The following is a 13,652-nucleotide window of genomic DNA, read 5'->3' as shown; positions in this document are numbered from 1 at the left end:
CATCTCTGATTCAGGCAGGTCTGCTCAATATTTTTACTTCACTTCTGCCCAATGTCATCGTAGCTAACTGAAATAAGCTCAAGTCTAAAACTAGACCTGAAAAAACATTTCAATTAACTAAAGTAAAATAAAACCGAGCTTTTAAAAACACATTACTGAACAGGGATAACCCCTGAAGGTGTGCTTCAGGGCTCCAGCTTCTTCAGTTCTAAAACTGAACTGAAGAAGCTTCTTGGATAAGAGCTGAAACACCTCCAAGAAACTCAACAGTCGCTTTCCATCCGAGCTCCTTAGACCACCATGGCCTGGCTCACTAGGAACCTACACAGACACTATATAAGGACCATTTACCATCTGGGGAATTTGGAGAACAAGTCAACACTTCACACTTGTGATTGGGCTCCTCAAATCCTTCCTGGACCACCTTTGCTTTGTGGCAGGGCACATTATCCTGCTGAAAGAGGCTGCAGCCATCAGAGAGTACCCCAAACAGGTTGATTGTGTTCATCTGGATGTTTTCAGTGGGAGAAACGTTTCATCCAACTGACTTCTTCAGTCTCAGCTGACTGCAGGTTTGCCCAACCTTATAAACCCCCATTGTTCATTCAGTGGGCTAGTTTCAGTCGTTGTGCAAATGTATTGTTTATAAGGTTAGTGACGAAACACTTCTCCCACTGAAAACATCCGGATGAACACAATCAACCTTTGGGATTTACTTACCTGAAGGATTGAGCCTGCATCAAGACCATCAGGGAGTACCGTTTCCATGACAGGGTGTGCCTGGACCGCTAAATAACGTCCACATGGATGGACATTATACAGATCATTGCCCAAAGCCACTGATGTTCAAATAAAGCCGAGACTTCAATGTCCAGCCTATTCGAATACTTCCTGCCAGTGAAAGAGTTCAGATAATGCAATGAAACAATAAGAAAGTTTGAACTGAAGACAAAGCGCTCAGCTGGAGTGTTTGTTGACATCTCGTTTCCAGGGTTAAGGAGGACATTCAAGCTTAACAAGATAATCTGGAAGTCCTGAGAGTCAAAAAAAAATGATGTTTTTCTAATTTTAGCCTGATTGAAACTGTTTCCTGTCCTGTGTTTGTGGATGAACTCGTCTGAGGTAAAGCACCATCACTAACTTAAGCCTGTTCCTTACCTTGACCTTTTATCTCCACCTACTCCTGTCCGTCCTATCACAGGAGCTCTTTGGTAATGTGACGAGATGTTCCTAAGAGAACCTGGCTGTGACCCAGTATGTAATCCATGACCGGCTGGTAAGTTGGTGTTTGTCTCTAAGCTAAAAAGTTGTAGAACCAACTCGTAGTTGCTTTGGTCACTGACAGGTTGCTGTGGTCACCCAGAGGTTTCAGGGAAGATGCTGAGCTGTCTGCAGGCACTCTTCTTTTGCTCTTCAAAGTAAAAGTTGTCCTACCGCTGAAAACAACATACTTTATAAGGCACAACTTTTACTTTGAAGGGGAACAGACTCTGTTTCTAGTTTGGTGAGTGTCTGCAGACAAGTCGGCCTCTTCCATGCTGGTGACTTTAGTCACTAAAGCAACAACCTGCTGCAACCATCCACCAACTGGGAGTCAGCAGGAGGTTACTGACTGTTTCTAGGCCTGTGTGGATGTGGCTTTAGCAACTACTCACACTCAGGTAACACACATCTTTTACTTGGTAACAGCGGGTCACCGACCACTCTGCACGCCCGGACCCTATGTCGTCGCTGGTTATGACCCCAAAGGGAGAAAGTCAGAAAGGTCAAATGTAACCAAGAAATTATTTTTTGTCCTCTGACTGAATGGATGCCAATGACAACCTGACACACAGCAAAAACTCCAGTGTTAAATTAACACTGGAGAGTGTCTATATGGGTCCACACCTCTGAGTGTTAAATACAACACTGTTGAGTTTTAAATTAACACTTTTGACAGTGTTATATGTTTAAAAGTAACCTAGTCAGTTTTGAAGATTAACAATGGCTAACACTGAGCAGTGCTGATTTTCTAACACTGGAATATAACTCAAAGTGTTAGAAATATTCCAGTGTTAGAAAACTTATCTCGGTCTCCCTGGTGAGCAGTGTGGTGTTTGCTGTCTTTGTTGACCTGTTTGTTTGTTCATTCCTTTTCTGGATGTCGGCCTACCCGCTGAATTTTCTCTTTTAATTGAATCATGCACATTTTGTGGAAAACTCGCCATTTTTACCCCCCTGCCATCTGTCTCCCTGGGCTTTCTCTAACAACTCGTTATGAAACTGGAATTCATTTAGTGCTGTATCTAAACAAGCGACGAAGCCAACCCCTGGTTGCAATTTAGGAAATGAAATTTTAATTAGAGGTGCAGCGATTTCATTGATATCAAATCAGCGGCATCAGGCTGGGTGATTAATCATTCCTGGGAAAACTGTGAGAGACTTGGAGACACACAGCCAGCCTGCAGAGCCATCTGTGTGTTAAATAGTACATGGTGCAGGAGGAGCTGTGTCAGTAATGTAGGTCTGTCCATCTATTTAAGGCTGATTAATTAGAGCACTTTGAATAAGGCCACGGAGAATGAGAGAGAGAAAGGGGAGAGAGACCACCGTGATGAATGGATAATCCATGTGCCATTTGCACAGCCGCCGCAGGGACTGTGGTGATTTACTGGGCCAGATGACACAGTCTGTTTGCCGTACAGTCTGAAAAAATATGCGAGCAGATTTCATCTGATTCTTGATCTAATTTGGAGAAACTTTTGAGGATCAGCGACAGTAAACACAGACAGGCGTCCTGCTCGCCACGCGGAGGCACGTAAAGCGGTCATGGCGCCTAGCTGACACAGCCAACGGGACAAAATCGGGATAAAGTTCCTCACGAGATTTCCTCCTGATCGTCAAATAAACACACTAAAGACGCTCTGATCTTCACGTAGGATGACGCTCTCGTCCACAGACCTGATTGGTCAGTTGGGGTATTTTTGGTACTCGCTGATCACCGATCAGGAGCAGGTCAGGTCTGCTGCGTCGGTTACCATGGTGAACGCCATTATAAAACACAGAGTGAGGCTCAAGTCCTCCTTCAAAGCGCAGTCGTCTGATTTTCAGTCGTCCTGTCAGCCACACAGTTGTTACTGTAACACGCTTCTGTTCCTATTAATGTGGCCACTTTGACCCGAGCCCCGTACTGCTTCTCCAGTCGCTGAGGCGTCTGTCCCGTCTGCTGCTCATTTCCTCCCCATCAGATCAAAATTAATTCGATGGCCTATGGTTTTTCAGCAGACAGCTCTCTCTCTGGCTTTCCTTAGGCTCTTTGATCTGCATGCTCAGCTCTGATTGGTCAGTTTAAGAGGAGACCAGAAAACCTTTGAACCAAAAAAGTTTCATGCTCAGCGCCTAAATCCTAAAATCGGATGGTCACCATAGCGATGCACCATCATGACGAAGATCTCTGTCTCACTGTTGAATTGTGGCTTTGCTGTCTCCTCTGTGCCGCGTCCTCACTGTCAGTCTGTTTTGTCATGATGAATGTTAGCGTGTTGGTCTGCTGTGACTGGTAAATGGTAAATGGCCTGTATTTATATAGCACTTTACTAGTCCCTAAGGACCCCAAAGTGCTTTACATATCCAGTCATCCACCCATTCACACACACATTCACACACAGGTGATGGCAAGCTACATTGTAGCCACAGCCACCCTGGGGCGCACTGACAGAGGCGAGGCTGCCGGACACTGGCGCCACTGGGCCCTCTGACCACCACCAGTAGGCAACGGGTGAAGTGTCTTGCCCAACGACACCGGCAACCTTCCGATTACAAGGCGAACTCCCAACTCTTGAGCCACGATCGCCTGCAGCGGTCATCATCTCCAACCTGTCCTCTGGATCACGGACCCAGCTGCAGATTAGTCATTGAAGAACAAAACGCATTCTGACCCACAGTGAGAAAGTCACCTAGCATCAGGTTTAACCTTGAAGGTGGTTCAGTTCTTGGTGAGGTACGCCACCAGACCCCGGGCATGCCAGAGAGACAGCTGAGTGTGAAGGTAAAGGTGATTTAGCAGTCGATCGATGTCCTTACCCTCAGCTGTCATCACGGGCAGCAGAAATGAGCTTCGTCTGAAGGGTGAGGAGGGTGAGGAGCTCAGCCACGAGCTGCTACTCCACATCGAAGGGAGTCAGCGGAGGTGGCTCCAGCAGCCCTGCTGGGTGAGGTGATTCTGGCATGAGGAGAGACCGGGGCTGTGGATGGACGGACAGACCAACACATGGGTGGATGCTCACTGCAGCACAAAAGGCCCTTAGCTTTTGAGTGTGTGTGTGTGTGTGTGTGTGTGTGTGTGTGTTCAGGGGTATGTATGTGCATGGATATGAGTGTGTGTGGGTGGCTGCTGGCTTTTGTCATGGTGTGTGTGTGAGTGTGAGCTGTGTGGGTGCTGGCTGTTTGTATGCACTGCATGTGTGAAGAGAGGCTGCTGTATCTCAGCAGAATCTAACACACAGACACACACACACAGAGGAATATAAAGAGGAGGGCATCAGGATTCAAGGCTGACTCTCAGGCCTGTGAGATAAAGAGCCACATACTGAAGCATCAACACCCTCAGATCCTCCAGTAATATTAATAACTCTCAGCACCATCGTGGATATTCACCAGCAGTCACCTGTGACGTTTACAAATGAGCAGCTCTTATAAGTCAGTGTGTGGGTTTTGGTATCTCCTCTATGCTGATGATATTCCACTTTAGCTCCCCCTCAGTCCCAACAAGTCCAGGTGGATAGCATCATCGTATCAATCAGGACATCAAGAACCGGATGGCTCAGAGCTTCCTTCGCCTGAATGAGGATAAGACAGGAACGCTCCTTTTCATCTCCTCTGACTCCATCAGAGGAGACATTCTGATCCGCTTGTCCACCGATGCCAAAAACCTCTGACCCCGGCTTTGACCTCAGGGTTTAAACAGAGCTTCTTTCACTGCCGCTCCATATCCGGGTCAGAGCTTCCTGTGAGAGATTGTGAAATTGTCGTTCATGCTCTCGTTTCCTGTCAGTTGTACACCTACACTGGTGTCAGTCGGGCCTCTCTGTCCCGCCTCCAGCTCTTCCACAATGCTGAGCTTCACTGCACCGGCTGCAGTCAGGTCTAGAAGCCCTCCACAGTCCGGGTCCTTCCCTCAGCATCCAGGTCCCTCCAGTCAGGTGCTCTGTGTTTGACCCAAACTGTGGAGTCTGCTCCCTCCACCGGCTCTGACTCCGTCTGATTTCTAGTTATTTCTTTTCCTTCACAGATCCTGGATTATTTCTTCAGGATTCAGGAATTAAACACTGAACAAGGATTATTTTCAGGCTCTCTGATGACTCCATGTGTTAGAACCTTTTGTTTTTATTCTTCACACGTATCCAGAAGGAAAACACTGGAAATTCGCAGCTGATTAAAAATATCGTCTGAAAAACTTCTTTAATAATGTTTCCATCATCTACCCGATCATCTGACATATTTCACAGAGGATAATAGTTTAGATTAACTTCTGAAAATACAAATATGAACATTCATGAATTCATATTTAATCTTTGTGCTGTGAAACTAAAGCGAACAAGGACACTAAAAGGTTTTAAACAGATTCTGTCTCAGTCGAGTTTCTGTCTTTGCTGTTTGTGGATGAATCACAGCCGTGGGCTTTTTCACAGCAGCAGGAAATAATTCCACTAATGGCGACTCCGATCCGGCGATCAGCGCGCTGTGCCTCGGTGATGTAATCAGCCTCACCTGCATTCAGACAGGTCAAAGTGATGCAGCAGGGGAGGATCACTCAACAATCTGCAGCACGTCCACGTGGCGTCTCCAAAGACAGAAATCCACCCGGTAACGATTCAGATCAATGATTTATTTACTCCAAAAGATCAATCAAAGCAGGCTGGGAGGAAGGAGAAGGAGGAAACCAGCCCGAAAGGACTCATTTCCTTACCATCTTAGCCCCTCCCACCAAAGATGCGAAGCAGGAGGTGAGGAAAGAGGGCGAAAAAGAGACATTGTTCCCTTTAAAGCATCATGTTTGACCAACTCTGCACTGACCCCTGATAAGAACACGAGCACAAACTAAAGAACGGCTCCTGTTTGAAGAGTCCTCCTCCTCGTGTGGTTTCCATATTCCAGCTGTGGCCACACCTCTTTCAGGAGAGACACACCTGTGCATACTCCTCTGTCTGTCTAATGCATTGCAGGATTTGAGAGGTCACCCGCAGGAGGTTAGACAGCGAGGCAAGCCAAGCAGCAAAAGTCCCAAAACCCCCTCAAAGCTCCGCGACACGAGGCTCCGCCCACTGTGCAGAGTGAAAAAAGGCTTTAGTTTGGCGGTGACTTTAACATACGTAATCTGATCTGTCCTCAGAGCCCTGGGGGTTGAGTTCAGTCAGCTGATGTAACCCTTCTGTGGGGTCTGTGGAGACACAGCCTGCACGAGCTGCAGTTCCTCCTACGTCCAGCAGAGGCAGCAGTGAGCAGTGCCCATAGACTCCCACGTTAAAACTTTACAGCAGAAACAAACATGCTTACAGGACGATACAGGAGCTGTTTCTGTGGATAATTTCCCCCTCATAACGTTTTTATAACTCACATTCAAGTCTGCGCTATTAGGGGCGTGGCCTCTTTAACCCAAAGCCTCCCTGTTTGTGCTGTCTGATCCTGTCGGAGCATCTTTAATGACATCGTGTGACCAAAAATATGGCCGCTGTGAGGTCACTGTGCCTACACAGCGTCCAGCCCGTCTCTGTTTCAGCGCTCGTGCATGCTGCGTAACGAGCCCAGCAGCCCGCAGTAAAGAGCGCACAGACGGAAGCTGTCACAGATAAACGGGCTCTTCAGTTTGTGTAGGAAGAGTAAAATGCAGGACCATTAGCGTACCGATCATCCTTTGTGCTCGCTGCATGTTTACCTCATAGGCAGAGCGCGATGAAGCACGATGAAGAGGAGGATTTTTAATGTCTGTCTGTGTGAGGGCAGACGGGCTACTTCTCTCTGACAGATTCATCCTGCTGCTTTTGTCAGAGAGAGTGAAAGAGATTCAGGCAGAAAAAGAATAGGATACAAGCTCCAGCATGAAGAGGAAGAGGAGATCAGGAGGTGCTGATTATATAAAACCCTCACAAATATCAGCTGAGCTATTTTAAACCCAGGCTCAGAGAAAGCAGCAGTGTGGGCTGATATGTTGGCCATCACAGCAAACCCAGCACTCGTGTGTGTGTGTGTGTGTGTGTGTGTGTGTGTGTGTGTGTGTGTGTGTGTGTGTGTGTGTGTGTGTGTGTGTGTGTGTGTGTGTGTGTGTGTTCCCTCCCTGCAGAAACCTGGCGGACTGGGACTTTAAAGCCAGGTTACATAATGTGTAACTGGAGCTTTTATCAGCGTAGAGCTCCTGCAGGTTCCTCCTGGTCGGAGCATGCCCAGTCCTGACTCAGAGAGGAGGCCCTACATCCGTGCGTGGAGGGCGTGCGGACGAGATGTCGGGAATGTTTTCATACGCATGTGAATCTGTCAGCAGGGATTTGGACAATGAAATCAAAGACAAAGTGTCTGCTATTTCTGAACGCTGAAAGCTTCGCACTAAATGCTCTGCACTTCCACGCCGCCTTTTAACCCGAACAGGGCTGTTTGGTGCTTTCTAACTCACACTCCGAGCTGCTGGCAGGATCCAATCAGACACAAAAATGTCTACCTTTGGTTTTCTGAGCTGAAATCACACCAGTGTGCGCTAAAAGAGCACCTCAACAATTCGTCTGAGTACCATTTTACATCTTTTGCTTTATATAAACCGACTGGCAAATAAAACTGGCCAAGCGGCGAGAACACGAGCTGTTCGCCACCTGTGAAGGGCTGCGTTTGCACTCAAACCACAACCAGACGTCAAATGAATCTGCAAATGAGCAAAACAAGAAACGCAGAAAGCTGAGAACCGAACGAGGTTCTCCAGGCTGAGGAACCCCGAACTGATGAACGCTGGGCGCCAAATAAAAGAGATGATCCCCCATCATACGTGGATGTTCACAGCTCAGGCGGGAGAATCCAACCTGGTGGAAAAATAAATGCACACCTGCACAGAAAATAATTAATAGTGATAATAATGGTGACGGAGGTTCTGCGACACAGGAAGTGCTCACGAGGTGGAGGTTCAGAGGTCAGCAGTACCCGAGCCTTCAGGTACGTGAAGCCTTGAGCCGTCTCTGGTACAGTTTAGGGTTTACAAACTGTGACCTGGCCCGTTTCCTCCACACCTCTCCCACCCGTGGGAGCGCAGAGTTCGCGTCACACGCTCACCTACATATATTTATAACCACAAACCGATGTTCCCTTTTCTCCGAGCTTTACAGGAAGCTGGAGCTCCTCAGAAAGCTGCCAGCTCTCGGCAGAGACCCAGATCTTTTGCTGCTCGGCCCCGTCCTCACACTCTGTGCCGTTCACGTCTGCAAACGGCGAATAGTGCCAGCTGATCTGACACAGCCGCGTGACGTCCTCCCTCCCCGCGGAGGCCAGGTGTCGGGTTCACCTTGAAATTCTCCCACGCAAACAAAAAGCGGCGTTTAGAGAGCGAAGCTGGATGCTGGTTAAACATGACTCACTCCTGCTCTCACAGCGCCTCAGTGATCCTGCCTCAGATAAAAGCAACAGAAGCCTCCAGGTGCAGCCAGGTGGAGCTCACAGCGCCCTCTGCTGGTGTAACTGTCGACACCCCACAGGCAGCTCCATCCACAACAAACGCGACACACAGGCAGATGCAGTTCGCACGTTTAATGATCTCAGACTTTGGCTCTGTTGTCACTGCCAATAAAAGTTTGTTGTACTTTGAAGTTCTGCTGAAATACTCTCGTTACTCGTTACATTACTGTCCCTGCTGTTAAACTTTTTATTATTTTTTAAATATATTTTTCACCTTTATTGCAGAGTTTCTGCCTCTCGTCATGAATGAGCACACGTGGAATCTGCCTCCACCTTCAGGTTTGTCCTGTGGTGGGCGCCTCCACACTCACTGACGGCTTCCTCACAAACGCGCGCGCGCGCGCACGGCCCGAGTGATCCCCACAATCTCCGCGCACACTTTTCTCGTGTTTTTCCTCAATCCCACAATGTCTGACCTCCGCGCGCCTCTTTCCTGGGGGTTGATGCGGGTACGCCGATATGACGAGGTGGCCGAGTGGTTAAGGCGATGGACTGCTAATCCATTGTGCTCTGCACGCGTGGGTTCGAATCCCATCCTCGTCGGTCAGAAGTTTTCCCGCTTTACTTCAGCGCGTGCACGACCCGCTGCTCATCTTCATCCAGAAAAACACGGGGGAACTTCCGGCACCAGCTTTCACAATAAAATCACGCCATTATCGTTCTCAAAATCAGCTTCTTCTAAAATCCACAAATTATTCAATTCTCACATTTCTGAGCTGATCTCCTGACACCAGGGAGAGCTCCCGGGAATGATCTGCAGGGGGCGCTGTCGCGCTGGTTTCTGTTTCATCACATTAATGCTCAGGTCAATGTGCAGATTTATTCATACTGGCTCATTATAAACGCACAAAAATATAAAATCTTCTTCAGATAAATTAAAGCCAGAAGTTTATGATCAAATAAAAATTCACGCCTCATACGTGACTTCGTCTCATTATTATTATTACTGTTGTAGTTCCCGACATTGACCACAGGGGGACAGTGTTCCCTCATGGTTCAGCTGTTTCTGCTTCATGTGCTGTGTGGGGTTATTTCCTGTTTGTGATTTTGTTTTTAAATCCTACTGCTAAGATTAGTGATTCTAAAAGAAAACAACTATTTTACAGAGCAAAAAAGAGCACAAAATTCTAAAGGGAACATTTATTTTGTTTATTTTTATTTTATTAGTATTTTCCTTAAATGTGTCAAATATACAGTATACTTTCTCATTTAAATGTCCACTGAGCTGTGAGCCACATTGGTTACCAACCAAGAAGAAGCTTTGAGCCAGGAGGGAGGGGGTGAGTAGCTCAAATGTGCTGTTAGCATGTTAGCAGAGCGATTTTGTTTTTTGTTTTTTTAAACTTTATTTACAAACAACAGTATAACATACACCGTCATTAATCTGATTATGTTACATCCTCGGTTGAGCATTATAGCAAGAAAAAAAAAACGAAAAAAACAAAACAAAAAAGCAATAAGCACAAAACTAAAAGAGTTAGTACAAAAAGAAAGAACAGTCACTGAAGGATTTGAACCAAAGGCAAAAAATAACATGAGCAAAAAGGGCAGTCATGATTATAAAATAGGGAGGGTTTTTTTTTTTAACATAGATTAAACTCTTTAAATAAAACAACAAGTTTATGGGCTTTCTTAGTATTCACGAGTTTCAGCGACTTAGCCCAGAGTTTAAAGTCATTCAGCCATCTGTTTATACATGGTTTAGCTTTAAAGTATCTGCATTTGTGAATAAAAACTTTTCCCATTAACAAAAACGTCCTAATCAACAGGTCAAAATCTGCATTCTCAGCAAGTATTCCAAATTTTATTACTGTCACCGTCAAATGTGGTAACTGAATTCTCCTGGACTGTAGCCAGCTCCACATGTCAGTCCAGAAGGAGTGCACTGATTCACAGTTGAAAAACAAGTGATCCAGACTTTCAATATCATTTTCACAAAATGTGCAGGCGTTCACTTTAAGTTAAATTTCCGTCTTAAGAATTCATTGGTTGGATAAACCTCATTAATGATTTTAAAGTGAACCTCTTTTACTTTAGGGGAAAGAGGAAGTGAGATATACTTTTTTCTTATCGCGTTAACCTCCATGGTCTCAAATTCTTTAAGGATATAATTTCTTTTAACCGGATTTGGGCAAATTTCGTTGATCAAAATATTCCTGATCACTTTGTTTGTAAACCTGCTGTCACCAAATTCAACTCCAGCTATGCAGAGCTGCCTCAGTCCAGGAGAAATTTTAGAGTGCACAATATCTTCTTTTATCCTTGATCTCAAAGGGACTGGGATGGCTTTCACTGGGGATTTATATCTCTTAACAGTACATCTTACATCAAATTTCTCACAAAACGTCTCATGTTTTAATAAGACCCCATTATCATCCATAAAATGAGCTACAGCCCAAATCCCTTTAGATCTCCATTCATCCACGTACACAGATTTCCTACACAAACGGATATACCTGTTGTTCCATATAGGGGTATTGTGAGGAGTAAAGTTATGTTTATAGATTAATTTCCAGTAGAGAAGGACCTGCTGATGGAAAGCTGAGAGTTTAACAGGTAACGAACTGCAATCAAAGTCACAACGTAACAAAAAGTCTATTCCACCCATTTTGCCAAAAATCACATTGGGAATAATGTTCCAAAATGAATGTTCCTAATGAAAGATCTTAACCATTTCAATTTTAGTACACCATTCATAACATCAAAGTCAATGGCATTAGCCCCACCCTCTTCATAATTCTTAATCATATCATTTTTCTTTATATAATGACATTTGTTCCTCCATATGAACCTAAAATTAAGATTATTTATAGATTTAATTAGTTTTGGAGATATGGGCAGAGAAAAGGCTGGATACATTAGTCTGGACAGACTGTCCATTTTGGTTAGCAAGATTCTCCCAAACAGAGTTATGTCCCTTTGCAGCCACCTGTTTAAAATTGACTTACACTTTTCTATATTGGTACAGATATTTTTATTTTCTGTTGATGTCTTATCCTTGCAAATTACAATGCCCAGATACTTCACCTCTTTTTTGATCTGTATATTATTTATTGCTTGCAGGGGACACTCATGCAGAGAGAGATTTTCGCATTTATTAATATTCAGCTGTAGGCCAGAAGCTTTGGAGAAGTGGTTGATCGCCTGTAAAGGAATCTGGTCCTCATTTCTTAGAAACAGGGTGGTATCATCTGCGAGCTGACCGATTATTATCTGTTCACCCATCACAGTTAACCCCTCACCGCCTTTGCCTCCGCGAACACATTGGACTACAAACACGCACATTACCAACTCCGGAAGACGATCAAAGCAGCCAAACGTGAGTACAGGGACAGGGTGGAGCAACAGTTTGACAACCCTCGGAGTATGTGGCAGGGACTAAACACGATCACAGACTTTAGAGGGAGACCCAGCACACCGCAGACCACGGCCTCTCTGTGTGAGAATCTAAACGTATTCTACGCTAGATTCGACACAGCGAACACCATGAGACCGGACAGTGTGCGCACCACGGATGACGTCAGTGCGCACACTGTGTCTGAGGAGGATGTGCGGAAGTGCTTCAGGAAGGTGAACGCACGCAAAGCTACTGGTCCGGACGGGATTCCCGGCCGCGTCCTCAAGTCATGCGCGGCTCAGCTGGCTGGAGTGTTCACGCACATCTTCAACCTTTCCCTCTCTCTGTCTGTAGTCCCAGCCTGCTTCAAAATGGCCACCATCGTCCCTGTACCCAAATCCTCCACCATCTCCTCATTGAACGACTGGCGACCTGTAGCCCTGACCCCCATCGTAAGCAAATGCTTCGAGAAGCTGGTCAGGGACTTCATCTGCTCTGCACTACCCGACTCACTGGACCCTCTACAGTTCGCATACCGCCACAACAGGTCCACTGATGATGCCATAGCCCTGACACTACACACTGCCCTGTCACACCTGGAGAAGAGAGACACGTATGTGAGGATGCTGTTTGTAGATTACAGCTCAGCATTCAATACCATCGTTCCCTCAAAGCTGGACAGGAAACTGCAGGATCTAGGACTGAGCAGCTCCCTCTGCAGCTGGATCCTTAGCTTCCTGTCTGACAGACGCCAAGTGGTCAGACTGGGCAGCATCACCTCATCCCCCATCACACTGAACACTGGTGCTCCACAGGGGTGTGTACTGAGCCCTCTCCTGTACTCACTCTACACCTACGACTGCACAGCCACTAACAACTCCAACATCATTGTGAAGTTTGCGGACGACACTACAGTGGTGGGTCTTATCACCAATGGTGATGAGACGGCTTACAGGGAGGAGGTCAGCGCCCTGACCCACTGGTGTCAAGACAACCATCTCACCCTCAACATTGCAAAGACAAAGGAGTTGATAGTGGACTTCCGGAGGTGCAGAGAAGTACACACCCCCATCACCATCAACGGCGCTGCTGTGGAGAGAGTGAGCAGCTTCCGGTTCCTTGGAGTACATCTGGCTGAGGATCTTACGTGGTCAGTACACACAAACAAAACAGTGAAGAAGGCGCAGCAGCGCCTCTTCTTTCTCAGGAGACTGAAAAGATTCGGCATGAGCCCCCGCATCCTCAGGACCTTCTATCACTGTGCCATTGAGAGCATCCTCACTGGATGCATCACCACCTGGTATGGCAACAGCACCGCCTACAACTGCAAAGCTCTCCAGCGAGTAGTGCGGTGCTCTGAACGGATAATTGGAGGTGAGCTTCCCTCCCTCCAAGACATCTACAGGAAGCGGTGCCTGAGGAAAGCGGGGAGGATCATCAAGGACTCCAGTCACCCCAGCCATAAACTGTTCAGACTGCTTCCATCAGGAAGGAGGTTCTGCAGCATCCGGTCCCGTACCAGCAGACTGAGAGACAGCTTTTTCCACCAGGCCATCAGACTGCTGAACACTTCATAGACACCTCAGCTTCACTACTGGAACTTCAACATTATGCACTCCATACTGTA

General features: G+C 46.5%; 1 non-coding gene across 1 annotated transcript; it reads left to right on the top strand.

Annotated features, from left to right (window-relative positions):
• The first annotated feature begins 9,149 nt into the window (after positions 1 to 9,149).
• Positions 9,150 to 9,231, top strand: trnas-gcu (transfer RNA serine (anticodon GCU)). The gene has a single exon. It is a non-coding gene; the product is annotated as a tRNA-Ser (tRNA).
• The last annotated feature ends 4,421 nt before the right edge of the window (positions 9,232 to 13,652 follow it).

This window comes from Mchenga conophoros, linkage group LG19, assembly GCF_057382185.1.
Source record: "Mchenga conophoros isolate Kocher_MC1m ecotype Shallow Benthic linkage group LG19, M_conophoros_male_GT1.1, whole genome shotgun sequence".
In the NCBI taxonomy this organism is placed as follows: domain Eukaryota; kingdom Metazoa; phylum Chordata; class Actinopteri; order Cichliformes; family Cichlidae; genus Mchenga; species Mchenga conophoros.
Note: the sequence above shows the minus strand (reverse complement) of the source record. Positions and strands in the feature narration are given on the sequence as shown.